Source organism: Cupressus sempervirens, chromosome 5, assembly GCF_028749045.1.
Source record: "Cupressus sempervirens isolate cs-2001-9-10 chromosome 5, ASM2874904v1, whole genome shotgun sequence".
Lineage (NCBI taxonomy): Eukaryota > Viridiplantae > Streptophyta > Pinopsida > Cupressales > Cupressaceae > Cupressus > Cupressus sempervirens.
Genome location: NC_143122.1, coordinates 527,194,069 through 527,202,354, shown reverse-complemented (window position 1 = coordinate 527,202,354; position 8,286 = coordinate 527,194,069).

Genomic DNA, 8,286 nt, shown 5'->3' with positions numbered 1-8,286 from the left:
TCACTAATTACACTTACTTAAGCTTACTTAGGATAATATATTTCATAGTACTTTTTGGTTGAGACACTTGGGAGTTTGCACCTCAATTAAACACATGGTGTAGGAGAATTCCACTCTAGGTGGTCATAGTTGTTATCTTAGTCCACCTTTAGTGCATTTATCACATTATCATCCTCATCATTGCACATACTTCATTTTATAATGGAGGATGATCCACCTTTGGTGGGCATGTGATTCCACCTTATGTGGATGATAGTTTATCTTCTCCTTATCATTGTCTCTTATCACCTCTCCTATATAAGGAGGATTATTATGTATATTTAAAATCAATACATTAGATGTCAATCAAGTCCATTATTAATAATACCATTCTTGCATCTTTGTGCAATTGTCTTACCAATCTGTTACGGAAGTTATCTTGGTCTTTCATTTGATCCTGAGGTGCTGTAGAGTCACCTAAAAATCTAACATGGTATCAAAGCTCTTATGGTGTGAAGACATCTTCTCAATAAGTACAACCTTGACTTGAATTATTGTTGGTGTAGCATTCACAATTTGGACATCATGATTTGGTGGAGATTTTGAAAGTCATATTTTGTGACCACCTATTGCAGGAAAAAATTGGAGCTTGTTGGTGCAAATTAGAGGTTGGCATCATATAGAGGAGGTCCAAAAACCCCTAAATTGAATTTTGTTTCATCCAAATCAAATGTCTGAGGCCAAATCTAGAGCTATTTAATTTTTGAAGGTGTGGTGGCGACAATTTAAGGAAAATAATTTCAAAGGTGATTTTCAAACAGTGATATCTCCCTCATACGGACTCCTTTTTTTGAGCAATTATTTTTTTTCAGGGTAGAATTTCACAATCTACACATTAGTACAAGTGATTTTGGATCTCTGTCTCTAAAAAAAATTTAAAATCACAAATCCCAATTTTTGCAACTTTCAAGGCTCTACTTGGGCACATTTGGTAACATTTTCAGGTGCAATTTATTTTTGAAAGTGCATGATTTCTCCTCTACTTTCTAGATCTATAATTAGATTTCAATGATTTGGAGTGGGAATATCACTTTTAGAAATAGGTCTTTATTGGCTATATTTGCACTTGGTGAATACTTGGATTTCAATTTTCTTAATTGAATCAATAATTTGAAAGAGTTATCAATTGATTTCAGTCATCATTTGATTTCATTATGGATTTTTCAAAAGTTCCATTACTCACTCTATTTAACTATCATGAATGGAAACAAGCAATTTCTAATCAGTTGATGAGTATTGTATTGCTTAGCAAGCTTCTTGGATAGGATCTAGAACCAGCTACAGGTGTTGTAGAAAGAAGGAAATGGTTTGATAGAAGGGATAAAGCACTTGGCTCTCTTAGATCTACCATCTCTCATGATTTACTATATAATATTGTATCCTACACACATCCGTATGATGTCTACACAACATTAGAAGGAATCTTTGGTAAACCTAATAAAATAAGAAAATTTAAATTGGAGAATGAGCTTATAGGTCTAACTCCATATGATTTTGACAATATTCAAGACTTTTTGTCTAAGTTTAATTCCATTAGATTGGAGCTTTCTAATTGTGACATTACTAAAGATGATGAGCAATTGATATTATCTATTCTTTCTAAGCTAGATCCTAAATATTCAATCTTTGTTTCCACATTATATGCTATTATGGATGCTCTTGGTAGTGCATACAAAATGCCTTCCCTTGATGAATTTGCAACTCAGCTCACAAGGGAACAAGCAAAGTTAACACACATGGATCAATTGAAGCCTTCTAAATATCAAGCATTGGTTGCAAATGACTCCTCTCCAAAGGCTCCCAAATCAAAGGAAAACAAACAACACAAGGATCCTAAGCAACATGAAAAAGGTGAAGACTCTCCTTCACAACATAATATTGAATCCAAGTCCTCTTCAAAAGAGGAATCATCTAGAAGAAAGAGAGATAAATGTGCTTATTGCAAAAAGTTAGGACATGATGAGCATAAATGTTTCCATAAGAAGATTGATGAGCTCACTTGTATTCTTCAAAAGAACATTATCTAGTTGCCCTCATCAGTGTCTAATCCTTCTCAATATCAGGTAGCTGCTACATCTACATCATCATCTAGAGGCAAAGGACAAGCAATCATTGCTTCCATACATCTTGAGCAAGGTAAATGGCTTCTTGATTCAGGTGCATCATATCATATGACATCTTCTATGGATATGTTTTCTTCTATTGAGTCTTGTACTTCTCCAACTATATTGATGGGTAATAATACACACATGAAGGTTTGTGGAAAAGGTTCTATTCCTATGGGAGAGGGTACATTTAATGTTGTTCTCTGTGTACCATCTTTGACCACTAATCTCCTTTCCATTTACCAAATTACTCATAGGGCAGAAGGTAAAATTGTTGAATTCACTCCTAACTATGTCTATATTAGGGGTATTTAGACTAGAGATGTCATAGCTATGGGATTTGTTGATCATACATCATGCTTGTATTCTTTTGCATATTTTATTGATAATGATGATGATATTCATGATGTACCTAACCCTTTATCAAGGGTAAATAATTCATGTGAGGAGAACATTGGACACTTGAATCATTTTTTTCTTGAGATAAGTGTTGAACTTCCTACTCCTCCACCTCTTGCTTCTTTAGACATGAGTTCTACTATTCAACAGGATGATCTTTATGATTCAAATCTTACAGCGTGGGATGAATTCCTGATGCTCTTTCAGATGAGTCTCATAATGCAGATTTGGTTAATACATCTAAAGGGGTTTCTCTTTGAGATACTTCTTCACCTTCTTTGGATATTGGATTTCCCAACTCTTCATGTTCTCTTGGTTTTTTACATCTCATAGGATAGCTTGATGGTGTGACAGAATCTTTGAGCTTGGAGACACATATTTAGTCTTCAGAGATGCATACATGGAGACATTCTTCCTCCTTCCCCACTTTTTACATGGCATTGCTTCTTCATCTTTTGATGTATTTATCTCTTCCTAGGAGAGACAAGTTTCTTGTAGGCATTGGATTATATTTTTCTTGCAAGTACTCTTCATATACATTGGAGCTTCTTCATTATGGGGGGGATATCATGTCTCCTTATTTCCTTCCTATAGGGGGGTCATTCTTTGTATATAGATGATGTATGCAACTTTTCAGGGGTCTTGAGTACTCCATCCATCCATGCATCTTGTTTTCATCTCTCTTTTTGGAGGAGGGTTTTTCCCATGAGGTATTTTTTCTTTCTCCACTTTATGAGAGATTACATTTCATGTATTGCATTGCATGTTGTACATGGGTACCTAAAATGGCCTTATAGTCAAGACCCATCTTGCATTGTGAGTTAAGTGCATTCCCCTAAGTTGCACTTTAGGGGGGGCGTTGGTGTAATTAAATATTCACTAATTACACTTACTTAAGCTTACTTAGGATAATACATTTTATAGTAGTTTGTGGTTGAGACACTTGGGAGTTTACACCTCAATTAAACACATGGTGTAGGAGAATTCCACTCTAGGTGGTCATAGTTGTTATCTCATTCCACCCTTTGTATACTTATCACATTATCATCATCATCATTGCACATACTTCATTTCATAATGGAGGATGATCCACCTTTGGTGGACATGTTATTCCACCTTATGTGGATGATAGCTTATCTTCTCCTTATCATTGTCTCTTATCACCTCTCCTATATGAGGAGGCCTATTATGTACATTTAAAATCAATCCATTGGATGTCAATCAAGTCCATTGTCAATAATAGCATGCTTACATCTTCATACAATTGTCTTGCTAGTCTCTTGTGGAAGTTATCTTGGTCTTTCATTTGATCCTAGGTTTTTTATAGAGTCACCTAAAACTCTAACAACCATGAAGTTAGCACACTCTGTAGAACATTTCCCTAACTATTCTTGACCTCAACTTTAATCCTTGAACCTCATGATCTCAGTCTATGATTTTTTCTATGTCAATCTTCATAAAATAACCAGTATGTTAGTATCAATGACAAAAACTATCATGAATGCAACATATGATCATACTAACAATCTCCCAAATGATCCAACAAGGCTAGGATACTCCCCCAAAGGATTATCATCAACATTTATGCTAGAAAAATATTATTGTGGCAACTTCCTAATAGGTATCTCATACATTATTCAAGCCAAATGGCATCACATTCCAGTAGAATGTCCCCTATGTATAAGTGAAGGCGCTCTTTTATGTTAGAATTCTTTAGAATAACTGAAAGGGGGGTGAATTAGTTATCCAAGGTTCAAATGTACAAATAAAACTTTTCATAGCTTAGTGAACCCATATCCATAAAACATATTCATGCATGCATCCATTAGGTCATGCAATCACTTAAAGTTGTAGATTATTGTCCTAGGTTAAAACAACTTTGCAGAAATGTAAACATGAAACATAAAAAATTCAATAACACATTTGACACAAGGATTTTACATGGAAACCTAATTTGGTAAAAACCACAAGTAACATGCTACTCATTATCACTCTTCTAAAGTGATGTCCTGTGAAAGGCCAAACCTATTAAAGGTTACAATACAAACTCTTAAATGTGATCTGGTTAGAGGATTTCAATCACCCTATTAGGAATGAGGCTTGTTAGAGTACTTTAGATCATTTACTTGGAATGTCACCTAATTAAAGGATTTACAAATGATTGTTAGGTCAACCTTAATCCAAAGGATTTACCATAGACTGGTACAATGATTAGAAAGTAATAGTAAGGCTTTATCTGATAACAAATTACAAATCACTTGTAGAATACAAATCTCTATTTTAGTCCTCCATTTTGCTTTGCTTTCACACTCTTCAGCTCTGATAGCTTTTTCACCCTTCAAGTATCCATACTCTTAAGCCTTCTTGCTTTGGTTGCCAATAGAATTCTCTTTTGTTCGATCACTAAATGAAGCAATACCTTGGACCTATTGTCTAACTTAAGTTCTCAAACATGACCAACCTTTCTTTTGACCAACCATCTCTATAAATAGAAAAATAAGATCTTTTGTCATTCAACCTCTATTGTCCATTTTAGGGTTAGGTAGGATTAGGTAGGATTCAATGAATCTACCCATCTTTTCATTTGAGTCCCTTCTAGAAACTTCTTCTTCAATCCTCTTTGAATTCACCTCTAAATGGTTTACCATAAATTATGTGCCACCAACTCATCATAGTTATCTTCCACACGATTCACAAAATTCAAGAAAAAAAAATAGTTGGCTCAGATTCATCAAATCTATGATTTAACATAAATATTTATGTCATCAATATTTCTAGACCAATCAACATAACTATAGGCTCTCAACTCAAAATTTTCATTTTTCTTGTAGTATAGACCATAGCCTTCTATTCCTTTTAGATATTGCATTACTCTCTTAACAGCCATCAAATGATTCTCCCTAGGATTAGCAAAGAATCTTGCAACTATCCCAATAGATAATGCAATATCAGGTCACTACACTACATATTGCAGTTTTCCAGTCATAGACCTGTACAATGTTTGATTCACCTCAGTTGAATCATCATTCCTTGAAAACTTGTCCTATCACCATAATTGTGATTATTGGCTTTGAATCTTCCAATCCAAAAAAAATTAGTCTCTCATTTACATACTTAGACTGAGTGATGCATATGCCATATGTCATCTGATGTACTTACAAACCCACAAAGAACTTGATCTCTCCAAACATAAACATCTCAAATTTTTTCTTCATTTCATTTTCAAAAGCTTTACATAAAGTATCTTGACCTCCAAATATGATATCATCAACAAAAATTTCATATAGTGGAATACCTTTTCCTTTTTATGTCTTCAATTATAGATTCTTGTTATCATCAATCCTTTCAAATCCAATCTTCACAAGATAATTGTGAAGTCTTTCATACCATTCTGTTGGTGTTTTCTTTAAACCATATAAAGCTTTGTGTAGTCTACATACCATGTTTTTGTTTTTAGCATCAAAAAATCCTTCTAGTTGTTCTATATAGACCTCTTCTTCCAATATGTCATTCAAAAATGTAGATTTAACATCCATTTGATAAACTTTGAAACCTTTATATGCAGAGTAAGCAAGCAGAGTTCTTACTCCTTCCAATCTTACAAAAGGGCTGAATGTTTCTCCATAGTCTATCCCTTCTTCTTGTGCATACCCTTTGCAAATTAATTTTTCCTTATTTCTTGTGACTTCACCATTCTCATCTTAGCTTATTTCTGTAAACCCACTTGGTTCCAATCACATTTTTATCTTCTGGTCTAAGAACTAGAATCCATGTCTTGTTCTTCTCAGTCTATTCAATCTCTTCTTTCATGGCTTTACTCTAGTCCTCATCTTATAAGGAATCTTTCACTATTTTAGGTTCATGCATGCTAAGAAAACATGTATCACTTCTCAGCTTGTTTCTTCTCATTGGTCTTGCATCTTTATCTCCAATAATTTGTCCAGCAAGGTGATGTCTTTTGACATACTTTGACAATCTTGGTTCTGCACTATTTTCCTCATTAGGCCTATCAACTTAGGAATCTCTATGTACTTCTCTATCAGGTAATTCAACATCTCTTTCAGGTACACTAATCTCAAAATCAGAATGTGCCTCAACTTTAGTCTGTAACTTGGCACCTGACTGTAGCTTGGTTCTTGAATGCAACTCAGCATTCATTGTATGTGACTTAGCAGTTACTGAAATTTGTTGATTTGCAACTTGATTTATAGCATCTTCATCATCTGGCATACCTTTATAAAAATATACAAAAGATTTTTATTCACCTAGTTCTTTCATATATTCAGCCTCATGTACTTCTATATATTCATCAAATTTTACATTTTCACTTTCCACAACTTTGTTAGTGTTAGTATTTTAACACTTATAACCTTTACTTCTTGTGGAATAGCCAAAGAATATACCTTCTTCACTTTTTACATCTAATTTACCATTCCTAAAATCTTTGATAATATAACACTTGCTTCCAAATACCTTAAAATATTTTACATTGGGTGAGTACCCATACCTCAATTTAGAAGGTTTTTAATGAGTACCTTTATTCACTTGCACATGATTGAAGGTATAGATAGTTATACTTACAGCCTCTCTCTAGTATTTCAAAGCAACATTCTTCTCCATCATGAGTGTCATAGCACAGTCCATTATAGATTTGCTCCTCCTTTCAGCAATTCCATTTTGTGGAGGGGTCCTAGGTGCAAATGTCTATCTTTTGATACTTCTATCATTATAGAACATTTCAAACTCATTTGATGTAAATAATCCTCCTCTGTTAGATCTTAGACATTTCAGGCTTTTACATGTTTCCTTTTCAACTCTAGCTAAGTACCACTTAAACATTTGGAAAGCATCAAAAAAAAAATTCAGAAACATAATTTTCATCATCCTAGAATAATCATCAACAAATATCATAATGTACTTATCACTTTTGTAATTTTTCACATCAATTGGTCCACACAAATCAATATGAGTAATCTCCAAAATTCCTTTAGAGGTGTGAGTCTTACTCTTAAAACTAGACTTTGTCATTTTTCCTAACTGACATGGTTTGCAAATCATAGTGTCAGGTTTCTTCAACTTAGGCAAACCTCTGACTCTTCTCATGTTACTGATACTAATCAAGTTATCAAAATTAACATGACATAACCTCTTCTGCCATAACCACACATCATCAAATTTTACAACTAGACAAGTAACATCATTCATATCAAGGTAGAATAGATTGCTTCTAGTTTGATAACCTTTTCCAATTAGTTTTCCATCTATGTCATATATCTTATCTATCTTGTTCTCAAACTCAACCTTGCAACCTTAACTATTTAGTTGTGACACACTAAAAAAATTATAGTTATGTCCTTCAACATAATAAGCACTATTATATATAATCTTTTTTATGAGTTTGATAGATCATTTTCCTTTTATCAGATAGGGTGCATCATTACCAAACCTTACATTATTTTCATCATTATAATTTAAGGTAATGAACTTACTTTTATCTCCAGTCATGTGATGTGAACACCCACTATCAATGATCCATTTATCATTCCTGTTCTCACAAGAAACTAGTGCAGTTACCTCATCCTCATCAAAATCATCCTTCATCGCAACATACACCACTTCATCATCATGATTTTCAATTCCATCTTTGATTTCCTCTTCTACAATGTAGCAAGACTTCTTGCCTTTGTCTTTGTAATCTTTGTTGTTCTCATCTCTTCTACTTTTTTATTTGTCACCACTTTTA